This window comes from Pinus tabuliformis, chromosome 7 (genome assembly GCF_031772625.1).
Source record: "Pinus tabuliformis cultivar Carrire ecotype Pingquan chromosome 7, CPIR1, whole genome shotgun sequence".
In the NCBI taxonomy this organism is placed as follows: domain Eukaryota; kingdom Viridiplantae; phylum Streptophyta; class Pinopsida; order Pinales; family Pinaceae; genus Pinus; species Pinus tabuliformis.
In genome coordinates this window covers 653,853,255-653,867,847 of record NC_142293.1, presented here as the reverse complement: position 1 = coordinate 653,867,847, position 14,593 = coordinate 653,853,255, and positions in this window count along the sequence as shown.

The following is a 14,593-nucleotide window of genomic DNA, read 5'->3' as shown; positions in this document are numbered from 1 at the left end:
CATTTGGTATCAGAGCTTTGGATTCTAGGGTTTCACTGCTCCAAATAGGTCATCGTGGAATTTTCGCTATAACTTTTTTCTGTGATCTTTTAGAAGTCGCAGAAAAAACCCATTTGAAAATAAATCGTGCTGAACCTTGGGTCTGAATTTCAGAGCTTTTTGCGCAATATTTGCGGAGATATGATATGAGGAAGTTGGTCTTTTTGCAGACTCCTGAATTACATTCAAAACAGGTGACCTAGGGAAAATCGCCATAACTTTCTCTTTGGGGATCGGATTGAAATTTCGTAAGAAGGTATAGAAAGAGGATAGACTGTAGTTTCTTATTTGCATTTTTCAGATCCAAAGGTTGAAACAGTGACTCGTGGCACATCGTACAAGTTTGCTCTACTGAACTAGTCTATAATCAGGTCATCTTGAGAGATTGTACATAACTCTTTCTTGGAGAATCCAATTTGGATCAGACTGGTGGCATTGGAAAGAGGACACAAAGGACTACTACAAGTCACAATTTTAGAACTTAAAGATCCAAAAGTACAGAGTTACAGTCGTTTCAAGGTAGAGCTCCTAAAATCAAGAAAAAGCAAGATGAGGAAGTTTGATGGCATGGATCCGGTAAATTGGATGCTTCAGATGGAGCAATATTTTGATATACATGGTGTACAACTGTTACAAAAGGTATGTATTGCATCTTCATATTTAGAACCAGATCAATTTTTATGGTACAAAGGGTTTTTTTCTCATAAACAACTTATTACGTGGTCAATTTTCATGGAGGAAATGATAGCACATTATGAGGATACAAAGAGCAACACCTTCTTTAGAGCAACACCACAAAAATTGGAAAGAGTAAAAGGGCTTTGTGACATAGTGGAAAGCAAAATTATGGAAACCATGAAGTGTACCCCTCACAACTATAAATATGGAAGTGTTGTTTTTCCTAGCCTTCCACAACCTACAAGGGTTACACGCAACAATTGGAAGAAAAAAGAGAAAAAGGACTTTGTTACAATTGTGATAGCAAATGCACTAAAGGTCATAAGTGTGCTGAGAAGAAATTATTTTACATAGAATATGAAGAGGAGGAAGAAAAGGATCAAGAAACATCAAAGAAGAAGATATATGCTAGGACCCCACCCCAGAGAAAGAAGAAATGAATCAGACCATATCTTGTAAAGCATTGGCAAGAATTACCACTCCTCAAACTCTCAAGATAGGACATATCAAGAAGAAAAAGGTGCAAGAAGTGAAAGATCACATTGAGAAAGAAGAAATGAATCCAACCATATCTTGTAATTCATTGTTCGAAATTACCACTCCATAAACTATCAAGATAGAAGGACATATAAAGAAGAAAAATGTTCAAGAAGTGAAAGATCACATCGAGCATCAAGAAATGAATCCGACCATATCTTGTAAAGGATTGGAAGAAATTACCACTCCTCAAACACTAGAGATAGAAGGACATATCAAGAAGAAAAAGGTTGAAGCAATGAAAGATCAGATCAGGCATCAACAACAAGTTCTCCAACTTTTAAAGGATAACACCAATTTGGTGCAAAATCAAACGAAACAACAGGTAGATCAACATCGTAGTGAAAAATGTTTTGATGTATGTGATTGGGTATTTTTACTGCTACATCTCAAGCAAGCTATTTATGAGAAGGAAATGTTCGCATTACTACATGCACTTAAAAAATGGCGACCTTACCAAATAGGAAGACTCTTTAAGGATGAGGATGTGGGAGCATTGTTTTGTGCTATTTATATTATCCAACCAGATTGGATAAATGAAGCAAGAGATGAATGGAAGAAGGAAGAAGAAGTATGGCCACTTATTCAAAAGTTGCAAAAGATCCCAATTCAAACAATATTGCCAGAAATTGAACAGGAAGGAAAAATCATATTGGAACCTAGAGCAATCACAGAAACAAGAACCCGACAGCTACAAAATCAATCAATTTCAGAGTATCTCATCAAGTGGAAGAACTTACCTACTGAATATTCCACATGGGACGATAAGAATTTTATACAGAAGCATCAAGAACTACTCAAGCATTGAGGACAATGCTTTTTGAAGGAGAGGGGCATGTTAGGCCCCTATACTACTAGTGTAACCCCTTATTGTTATTACTATAACCCACTTATTATATTGATGTACCCATGTAGTGCCCATATTGTTAATATTGTGCCCCATAGAAGCCCTCTATTGTTATTATTGTGCCCTTACATTATTATTGTTATGTCGGCTCTGATTATGTTATGACCCCTTAGACTCCTATATATAGAAAGGAGGTCTTTTCATTTGTATCATCCAAGAATTGTTCATTTATATAATGTAAAGGAGGTTTCCCCCTCGAAGAGGCTGAATTCTAAGGCGTTGATCTATCTTTTCTATCTTTTCTTGAGCTGGTTTCATAACAGACAAGATATGAGTATATCTGATACATTTAGCTAGAAAAATGATTCGTTATGGTACAAAGATCACTTATACCTATGTAAGAATTCCCAACTCAAACAAAAGATTCTTATGGAATTGGACACTTCTTCCTTAGGAGGGCACTCTAGATTTTTAAAAACTTACCACAGGGTCAAGAAAGATTTTTTTCTGGATGGCCTTAAATCAGATATTCAAAAGTTTGTGGAGGAATGTTTGGTTTTCCAACAAAATAAAGTTGAAACAATCAAGACCCCAGGTCCGTTACAACATTTATCGATTCCAAGCCAACATTGGGAGGATGTTTTAATGAATTTTATCACAAGTTTACCCAAGTACGAGGGAAAGAGTGTCATCATGGTGGTAGTTGATAGACTTAACAAGTATGCACACTTGTGTGCATTATCTCATCCATTTAAAGCCAGTACAGTTTCTACTGCATTTATGGAAACAATTCAAAATCTACATGGAAACCCAAATATTATTGTAAGCGATAGAGATCCCATTTTTAGAGGAAATGTTTGGACAAAATTATTTTAGACAGAGATACGATGTGTTGGAAAATATTGGTACTATGGCATACAAATTGGAGCTTCCTGTAGCTTCCCGATTGCACCCAGTTTTCCATGTTTCATGTTTAAAGAAGGTTATAGGTGGCAAGCTCCCAGTTCAAACAATATTGCTAGACCTTAATGAGGCAAGAAAAATCATATTGGAACTTGAAGCAGTCACAAAAAAAAAAGAATTCAATAACTACGAAATCAATCAATTTTGGAGTATCTCATCAAGTCGAAGACCTGACCTGCTGAAGATTCCACATGGGAGGATGGGAGTTTTATACAAAAGCATCCAAAACTACTCAAGCGTTGAGGACAACACTTTTTTGAAGGAGAGGGGCATGTTAGGTCCCTATAATACTAGTGATTCCCCCATTAATATTGTCATTGTAGCCCTTATTGTTATTATTGTGCCCCTATTGTCCCCATATTGTTATTAGTGTGCCCCGTAGAAGCCCACTATTGTTATTGTTGTGCCCTTATATTATTTTTGAATTGGTCACCGGAGAATCCACAGTAAGAACTTTTTTCTGCCAACGTTTCAAATCCCAACCGGGATCCATCATCAGGACAACTTGAATGCTTGATAGAAGAAGAGCAGATTTTAGGGTTTAAATAGAAATGAGGAGAGAAAGGAGGGAAGGTCGGCTCTCAATTTTTGAGAAGTCGGCTGCCTCTGATTTAATTAATTAATTAATATTTTTTTTTTTGATATTTATTATTATTAAAATAATTGAAATGGTTATTATTACTTTAATTATTATTATTAATATAATAATTAGTAATTAGTAATATTAATTAATATATATTATTAATGAAATGATTATAATTATTTTTATTATCAATTATTATTATTAAAACAATAATTAGTAATTAGAAATATTAATTATCAAAATTAATGATTATTATTACTTTAATTATTATTATTAATATAATAATTAGTAATTAGTAATATTAATTATAATATCAAATCAGTAATATATATTATTATTAAAATTAATTGAAATGATTATAATTATTTTAATTATTATTATTAATATAATTATTAGTAATTAGAAATATTAATTATAATGATCAAAATTAATGATTATTATTATTTATTTTATTATTATTATTATTATTATTATTATTATTTTTTATTTTTTTTAGCTTATTGTTATTAATAATTATTATTAATTAATCTAATAATAATAAAAAAGAAATAATTATTAATAGAAATATTATTGTTATTAATAATAATTATTAATTCATTTAATAAAAATAATAATTAGAATTAATAATTATTATTATTGTTATGTTGATTTTGATTATATTGTGACCCGTTAGACTCCTATATATAGAAAGGTAGTTTAGTCATTTGTATCATCCAAGAATTATTCATTTGTGTAATGTAAATGAGGTTGCCCCCTCGAAGAGGCTTATTTTGAAGGCATCAATCCATCTTTTCTTCTATTTTGTGAGTTTTTTGCACAACAAATGGTGCGAGAATGGTGGTGGATTATGGTTATAAATCTTGAGTTTATTGATTGTGTGATGGAAGAGATATCTAATTCCTCACATAAGCCATTAAACTCGTGGTTGAGGAGGTGTTGTAACGGAGACAACCACCCTACAAAACTTTGCCTTAGCCTCATTTTGGAGCCTCCCTTCAACCTTCACAGAAGCTTTCCTTTCTTTGTCAAGTTCACAAGCTTCACTGTCTTTCTTGCACAAAGGTAGCCTGTTGGTCAGAGCTTGATCCATTCCCCTCACAGGTTGTCCACTCAAACTTGGTCCTGCTGCAGGCTGAGCAACTTCCGCTTGAAAATTGTGCATTTCTGGAGCGCAACCAACCTTCCCTCCAGAAATTGCACAATCCTCTCTAGCAGCCTACTAGGATCTAGGATTGCGCAATCCTTCCTGCCAACACTCCTAGCAGGATTTGTGAAAATTTCCCAAGCAAGGATGCTCAACCCAAAATTTGTGCAAATCTGGGCAACAGTCAATTGCTCCACCCAGAAATTGTGCAAATTTCCTAGGCAGTTAACCCAGCTCCCAGCCAGAAATGCACATTTCCTTCAAGTAGTCGAACAACCTCTTTCATGTGTAGCTAAGTTGACTGGTTCCCTCTAGAACCAAGCAAAGAAAACTTGCATGCATAGGTTTCTTCTCCTAAGGCAACATGAAAAGGCATCCCTTGTCTCAGGGATCTATGTTTAATAGTTGGAGGTTACATGCAAGGAGCAATTCAGAAACCTCCCACCAAGTGTCGCTTCCCTTAGATTTTTGGCATGCGTGTCACAACCTCGATGTTATCAAAACTCATCAACTGGACACTGCAGAGCTCTTTCCTCACATCAACCTTATAGCTCTGACATCCCACATCACATCCAGGAGTAGTCGGCACATTTAGTTTAGCTGTTTTGGCATAAGCATGATTTCCATGCCTTACGATGCATTTCTATCACTTTTTGTGTTTTTGCTTGTGGTAGTACTGTTTGCTTTATTTCTTTGAATGCTTGCTGTCATTTACATGTATACTAGCTTATCCTAGGTTTGTTTTACTTTTCGTTTCTATCTCACTATTGCCGCATGCATGAAACTTTTTTGCATAGATGTTCATCCAACCAACAAACTGCTCCACCCTCATTCATGTTGATCTGTTTGCTAAATATTTCATTCATGTTTTGCATGCACTATCAATCATTTCTGCTATCACTTAGTGTCGCCATTCATTTACTATCTTAGTTGTTTTTAGTTTCTCGTTGGTGAGTTGGGTCAACCTTGGCCCAGACTCTACCTTCACCAAAGTTGCATTGTGCAATCTGGGGAAGGAAGGCTCACCTTCCTCTCTAGATTTGTGCATTCTTTCCCAACACTGACCTCCAGGATTGTTTTACACATTTCTGGAGGATAGTGGCTACTTGGCCCAAGAAACTACACAAATTTGTCCCTAGCCCAGCAATCCTTCCTAGCTGGAATTGCGCATTGCGGAATCCCAGGAGTCAGAAGCTAGAATAGACTATGCATTGCGCAATTCTAGTAGTCAGTCAGTCTCCCAGAAACCCAGAATCTGCCTTGTGCAGTCATGGCAGTCGGTCTCTAGACCTCTCAGCCGAAATTGTGCAACTTTCATGATCGGTCACATAGGTATGTTGCAAGTCAAGTCTTAAAGTTCATTTTGGTTTTCGATTGACAAATTGCTTGCCATGAGTGTTGCCATGTCCCCAGTTGTTGCAGGTGCTCATATTCCTCTCATCAGTGTAGTACAATGGTTTCCAAGAGAGCAGAGTCAAAGATACCATTCGGAGCACACCTGGAGATGTAGTCGATCAAGTGTCTATGAGCTTGCCTACTCACGAAGACATCAAGTTGTTTGTAGACAAGGACATCAAGCCGCAACATCATGAACAACAATTTAAGGCAACATATCGAATGCAGCGAACATAGTGAATGCAGAAAATATAGAGGAAGGTTGTTGACAACATAGAGGTGGAACAAAGTTGCAAGATCAAGCAGATCCACTGATAATGAAAGCAACTTTCTAGACTCAAAGTATTAGGTGACGACGCGACATGAAGGTCGCACGAAGTAAGGGAATGGAACGAAGAAGGAGTTGCATGTGTTGAAGTAGCAACTCAAGGATTAACATGAAGCTACACAAAGAGAAGAATGAGTTGCACCAGGATCAGGAACAACAATGGGCACTACATGCACTCATGGATGAAACTATGCCAGTAAAAGTTAAAGATCCATCCTAGCAGTAGACATGGAGCATACATGGTGGGAAGTTTTGTTGATCGCATGTAATGGATTCAACAACATGCATGTCATTGTGTGCACGCATGCAATCCAACCCATTCAGCACACTCACCAAGGCAAAGACAAGAAGAAAGTCCAACTGAAGCTAAACATGTACTTCGGGAAGTTAGTGTGCATGACCACCAGCACACACTTGATAATCAGCATAGAAACTATACATCAGTGTGTTTTTGGTTCAACAGCACCCAAGAAGACCATGCACATGTTAGCAGACGAGTTGGATGAAGGAGTCAAACCAATGCATCGATTGCAATGGAGGTAAGAGTTCGCTTCAACAAGATGTTACCGTATGATGCATGCACACCGTCACAAACGACCAAGCTTAGCATCAGCTCACCACCTTCACCATTACAAGCATGTCAAAAGAGTTAGTCTCAACATAGTGAACTAAGTGTCATTGATGTCTTTAAAGGCTTGCTCAAGCCCTGTTATCTCACATGAGTACATGTGCATTGTAATGTTGAGTCATGTCAAGCATAAGTCAAGTGTCACTAGTTGGATGTAACTATCATAGAGTAGGATGTGAAGAGCCATGAGGGTAGTTGAACTATCAAAAAGGGGAATGACAAGGGTCACCCCACCCTTTGCTATAAATAGCCCCTCATAACTCATTATAGAGGCTTTTAGTCAGCCAAGCTTCTGATAAGACTATCTTGGAAAGAGCTTGGACAGTATTGTAATGTGCCTTGGCTTCTCCATTGCATAGAGATAATTCATCTCTTTAGAGGAGCAGCCGGATGTGGCTGTAACGTTCCAATGATGTGGCTAGTAGGTTTACATGGATGTATTATATGATTAGAACTTACACTTCTTTATATAATAAGAGCAAACACATTTTCATGTATATGTTGTTATTGTAGTTGGACTACTCTGGTTGGCTTTATGATATATGTTGTTTAACATATGTATTTGTGATTTAACTGATTCGTATGCAAATATATGAATCTTGTTGAAAATGTGTTTTATATGTTGTTAATGTTGTCCCTTCCATGTCGACTACTCTTCTGAACATCAGAAAGACCTATCACATAAACCTTGTTATAACAACCGTTTCACTCGTTCAGACTGATCCCTGAGTGATGTATGTGTTATCTCACCTTGTATGATGGGACTGCCACATCTGAGTGGACTGCTCCACCAGAAGCTGTGTATTTCCTTTTTGGTTGTGTGTTCCTAGCCGAGTTGGGATTGATCCCTTTCAACCTAGAACTCACCTTCACCCTCATCTCACCCCCTATGTGCTAGAACCTCTCATACACCTTCCTTGACTCACTGCAACAGTCACACCCTTGCTACTTACAGAGTTATCTTACTTTCCTCTACGCGACATCATGGTCAAGGCATTACCTTACGACCCACTGCTAGGACTCCTACACCAAACAGTCTAAGGTCTAATTGGGACTTTGTACCGGGGAGATCCCTTGACATGGTTGTGGGTCCAGCACCATCAACATTTCTGGAACTAGAAGGAGGGCTTGATGACAAGTTGTGTCCTCTCATCCAGTTTTGAACCTTTGCACATATTTCATGGATTCTTGCACTCTTCTTCCCCCACGGTGTTTTTTGAATGGTAAAGATGTCTCCATCACAGGGAAGCTTTTCAATATCTTGCCCACTCACATGTATGATGGTGAAGGCAAAGTGGCCTAGCTTTGGAACTTACATAACTTTCTCTCCATGATTCATGAGGAAGATGACTTTTCTGATGAATAGGCTAGCTTTCTGCTTGCATACACACTTCTTAAATCTCCATTTCATTGGGTGCTCAGCCTACCGGCTAACACCATGCACTCATTTGAGAACTTATGTGATCTCATTGAAGACAAATTCTATCATTTTGATTGAGACCATCTTGACCGGAAACTATTACAGCAACAGAGGGCTCCACACGAATTAGTTACTGATTTTTGGCAGCACTTTCGTGACTTGCAGTTTCAAGCTCCAAGGAGCCAGTTGAAATTTTCTTATCTTTAGGATCGGTTTGAGTATTACCTTAAGAAATATGCTCGTCCCAAGAGAAATCTTGAAATCAAGCCTCACTCAACATGCTTCATTGACAGAGCTACGCAATCTCATGTGGATGCAGACACCGTCTTAACTAATTGTCCGCCTTCCTGTCATTCAACAGCTCCCCCACTTCCAAGTGATTCTGAAGAGCATACTCACACACCTATTCATGTTGCAGACTCTCCCAACATCACTTCACTCAATTTTTGTATAGATTTGGTTGTGAGTCCTTCGATTTCTCATATGCATGCTTATCTATGACCTTCGTGTTCGCACTTGGGTGTTCCTCTGAATCATATTGTCTTTCGTTCATCCATTCCAGACTCTTCACTTGTTGTGAACGAGGAACAACCCATTGACGGAGTTGGTGTAGCACAACCAACATGTGCTATCATTCATGAAGAGTATGAATGGGATTTGAACATCAACACTTGGTGAAGGATGACTATCTTTCATCCAAGTCCGCTCCATTCTTTCCTAACCTCTTTGGTGAACCTACCATCCATGATTTTGCATGTGTATCTTCATCCACAGATGCACCCATTGTTGATCACTTTAAGGACATACCGGATGTTGGTCCATCATTCAACAATGAAGAGGATAACTTACTCATCAAAGATCCACTTGATCCTTCATCTGTCTTTTCTGGAAACACAGAGTATGATTTTGTTCGCTTTTCATCTACACCTCTATTTGATGTATCTGATCATGAGGATGTTGAATAATTAATTTATTTTTATGATCATGGCGGTCGTGATCTATTTACTTGGATTTTTTATCACGATCATGACTCTATCATAGTTGATATTTTGAAGCCACTGGTTTATGATGATCTACCTGATGATGTAGTTGAGACACCCAAGACTGTTGAGGCACTTCATCCCGAGCTGATGCTTATGTTAGGCCCTCTCTCTCTCTTGGAGTTAGTCTCACTTCCGATAATGAAACTTCTCAATCACCCAAGGCTCCTCATCACTCATATGTATGCAATAAAAATCCATTTCACTCATAGATCGCATTGCTTCCACTCAAATTGCACGATCCCATTGCTCATGCATTGCAGGAGTCTTACATTGCAAGCACTTGTTCATGATGCAAGTTATCTTTGTTTCTTTCATTTGCTTGCATGTCACGGTCAAGAGTGTTCTTATGCTTCAAAGTTTCACGTAGTGTCACCGAGCACCGGGGCAAGTCCACGGATTGCCCATCATGGACATGCACTCGCTTATGTCCCATGGGCACCTTGAAACACGATGTGTGGTTGTCTTCATTGTTATATATTTCTTGCTTTTTGGTTCGTACAAACGGGTTGCTCGTGGACCAAGTATTCACCAACATGTGTCTACCAATGTGTTAGTGGCTGCATTGGAAATATCACTTCATGTGATCAGGCCCTTGCACTGTTAGTGTAGGAGTAGGAGTAGTCTTTACTTTCAATGGTTTTCTTGCATGTGTGTTTTCTTACACGCTTTGTTTGCTTGTTTGTTTGTTTACTTGCTTTTTTCTTTCTTTTCTTTGACTTTTGTGTCTGCTCTTGCTTTTCTTTGTTATTTGTTAGTCTGCTTGTTTCGTTCGTAGGTTAGTTTTGCATGAAACCATGTATGAATCTTGAAGCAAGCTGGGTAAAGTATAAGAGAGCTTGTACAACTACCACTATTTGGTTATATTTCATCTTGCCTCTGTATGATGAACTTGTTACTCTTAGTCCATGATACATCGAAGGAAAATATGTATTGTTCGTAGTGAACCTTAGTGAAAATACAACGCTTGCATGCTAACTAGTGTCACCTTCTCTAGTCAATTGTTTTTGGGTTAACCCTTGTCAGCTCAGTCAAGTAGAGTAAGGTGAGGGGAAAAAATTAACAGTCACATCAGAGATACAATAAACTACTTCTCTTCTGGAACAACCTCTTCCGTTCTCAATAAGTCAGGATCCCTCTTCCGCCTCTGAAATGAATAAGTGCTATGCACAATGAAAAATGAAAAAAATGGAAAGGAAAAAATGAAAAATGAAAAATGAATAAGGAGAAAGAAGAGAACGACTTCCTACGTAGGGAGGTGATGCAAGTAACTTTGTCGTGTACTGGCTAGGCTCACTGGTAGCAGAGCCATGCTTGTGTTCCTATGTGACTCCACCGGGGTACTGTCTAGGCCTGCTAGCAGTGGAGCATCACCAGAGATGAAACTAAGACTTTGATGACTATACTGCTTGTGCACCTATATACCCCTCAACCCTAATCGAAACAACTGTGTTGCCTTGGCTTGGAATGTGTGTCAATTGACCAAGGGTTTGGTAGATGCTACATATTACAATAAATTTAGTGTGAAACCAAGATGAGCCGAGAACTGAACAATACTTCTGGAGGTGTTAGACTTGCTTTTCACGAACAACATCGTTCAGAGAGTTGGAGTTCTACCAGTGTGTCGCCAAGTGTGTTAGTGGCTACAACCACCCTCCAAAATTTTGCCTTAGCCTTGTTTTGGAGCCTCCCTTCAACCTTCACAACAACTTTCCTTGCTTCATCAAATTTACAAGCTTCAGTGTCTTTCTTGCACAAAGGCATCCTGTTGGTCATAACATGATCCATTTCCCTCATAGACTGTCCACTCGGACTTGGTCCAACTGCAAGCTAAGAAGCTTCCCCTTGAAAATAATGCCTTTTTGGAGGGCAACTAGCTCTTCCTCCATAAATTGCACAATCCTCTCTGGCATCCTGCTGGTCTCCAGGATTGCACAATCCTTCCTGCCAACACTCCCAGCAGGATTTGCGCATATTTCCCCAGCAAGGTTGCTCAACCTAGAATTTGTGCAAATCTGGGCAACAGTCAGCTACTCTACCTAGAAATTGCACAAATCTCCTGGGAAATCAGTCAAGCTCCAAGCCAGAAATGTGTATTTCCTTCAAGTAGTCAAACAACCTATTGCATGTGCAGCTGAGTTGACCGGTTCCCTTTAGGACTGAGCAAAGAATACTTTCATGCATAGGCTACTTCTCCTAAGGTAGCATGCAAAGGAATCCCTTATCTTAGTAATCTGTGTTTAGCAGTTGGAGGTTACATGCAAGGAGTAATTCAAAAACCTCTCACCAAGTGTCGCTTCCCCTAGATTTGTGGCATGCACATCACAACATCGATGTTATAAAAAATCATCAAAATAGACACTTTAAAGCTCATTCCTCACATAAACCTTGTATCTCTGACATCCCACATCACATCTAGGAGCAGTCAGCACATTTAGCTCAGCTGTTTTGGGGTAAGCCCGCTTCCCATGCCTTGTACTGCATTTCTGTCACTTTTTGTGTTTTTTCTTGTGGGAGTAATGTTTGCTTCATTTCTTTGAATGCTTGTTTCCGTTTACATGTATACTAGCTTGTCCTAGCTCTATTTCAGTTTTCATTGCTATCTCACTACTGTCGCATGCATGAAACTATTTTGTACGGACGTTCACCCAACCGACGAACTGCTTCACCCTCATGCATGATGATCTATTTGTTGAATCTTGCTTTCATGTTTTTCATGCAATGTTAATCACTTCTGCTATCACTTAGTGTCGCCATGCATTTACTATCTTAGTTGCTATCGGTTGCCCATCAGCGAGTCAGGCCAACCTTGGCCCAAACTCTGCCTTCACCAAGGCTGCATTGTGCAATCTGGGGAAGGAAGGCTCACCTTCCTCTCTATATTTGTGCATTCCCACCCAGCACTGGCCTCCAAGAATGTTTTGCACATTTTTGGAGGACAATGGCTGCTTGGCCCAAGAAATTGCGCAAATCTGTCCCTAGGCCAATAGCCCTTCCCAGTTGGAATTGCACAATCCCAGCAGTTAGCGGCTAGAATGGACTGTGCATTGCACAGTTCTAACAGTCAATCAGTCTCCTAGAAGCCTAGACTATGCCTTGTGTAGTCTTGGCATTTGGTCTCCCAACCTCCTGGCCAAAATTGCCACCCTTCATGATCAATCACACAGGTATGTTGCAAGTCAAGTCTCAAAGTTCATTTTGCTTTTCGACTGACAAATTGCTTTCCATGAGTGTTTCCATGTCCCTAGGTATTGCAGGTGCTCATCTACCTCTCAGTAGTGCAGGTACAATGGTTTCCAAGAGAGCAGAGTTGAAGACATCATTCAGAGCACACTTGGAGATGTAGTCGATCAAGTGTTTATGAGCTTGCCTACTCACGAATACATCAAGTTGTTCGTAGACAAGGGCATCAAGCAACAACATCATGAACAATAGTTGAAGGCAGCATACTGAATGTAGCAAATGCAACAAATGCAGAGGAAGGTTGTTGACAACATAGAGGTGGAACAAAGTTGCAAGATCAAGCAGATCCACTGATAATGAAATCAACTTTGGAAACTCAGGCTATGAGGTAACGACGCGACATGAAGGTCACGCAAAGACAGAGAATGGAATGAAGAAGGAGTTGCATGTTTCGAAGCAACAACTCAAGGAAGAACATGAAGCTACATAGACAAATGAATGAGTTGCAGCAGGATCAGGAATAGCAGTGGGAGCAGCATGCACTCACGGATGAAACTGCGCATGTACAAGTTAAATATCCATCCCAGCAGCCTACACGGAGTAGACATGGTGGGCAGTGTTGTTGATTGCATGCAAGGGATTCAACAACATGCATGTCATTGTGCAGATGCATGAAATATAACCCATTTAGCACACTCACCAAGGTGAAGACAAGAAGCAAGTCCAACTGAAGCTAAACATGTTCTTTGAAAATTTGATGCACATGACCACCGGCACACACTTGAATATCAGTACTTACACTATGCATCAGTGTGTTGCTAGGTCAGCCACACCCAAGAAGACCATGCACATTTTAGCAGACGAGCTAGATGAAGGAGCCAAACCAATGCACTGGTTGCAATGGAGGCAAGAGTTCTCTTCAGCAATATGTCACCATAAGATGCATGCACACCATCACGGATGACCAAGCTTGGCATCAGCTCACCGCCTCCACCATTACAAGCATGTAAAAATAGTTGGTCTCATCACAGCAGAATGAGTGTCAGTGATGTGTTGCAAGGCTTGCTCAAGCCATGTTGTCTCACATGAGTACATGTGCATTGTAATGTTGAGTGATGTCCAGTGTAAGTCAAGTGTCAATAGTTGGATGTAACAGTCAAAGAGTAGGTGAAGAGTCATGAGGGTAGTTGAACTGTCAAAAAGAGGAATGTCAAGGGTCATCCCACCCTTTACTATAAATAGCCCCTCATAACTCATTGTAGAGGCTTTTGGTCAACCAAGCTTCTGATAAGACTATCTTGGAAAGAGCTTGGATAGTATTGTAACGCACCTTGGCTTCTCCACTACACAAAGCTAATTCATCTCTTTGGAGGAGAAGGCGGACGTTGTTGTAACGTTCCACTGATGGGGCTAATAGGTTTACATGGATGTATTGTATGATTGGAACTTACACTTCTTTATATAATAAGAGCCAACACATTTTCATGCATATGTTGTTATCGTAGTTGGACTGCTCCTGTTGGCTTAATGATATATGCTGTTTAACTTATGTATTTGTGTATGAACTGATTCATATGATTTTATATGAGTCTTGTTGCAAATGTGTTGTATACACTGTTAGTGTTGTCCCATCTGTGTCGACTGCTTTGTCGGGCATTAGATAGACCTATCACATGAACCTTGTTGTAACAACCATTGCACTCATTTAGATTGATTCATGAGTGTTGTACGTGTTATCTCACATTGTATGATGGGACTGCCACATCCGAGTGGATTTCTCTGCCGTAAGTTGTGTATGTATTTTTGTG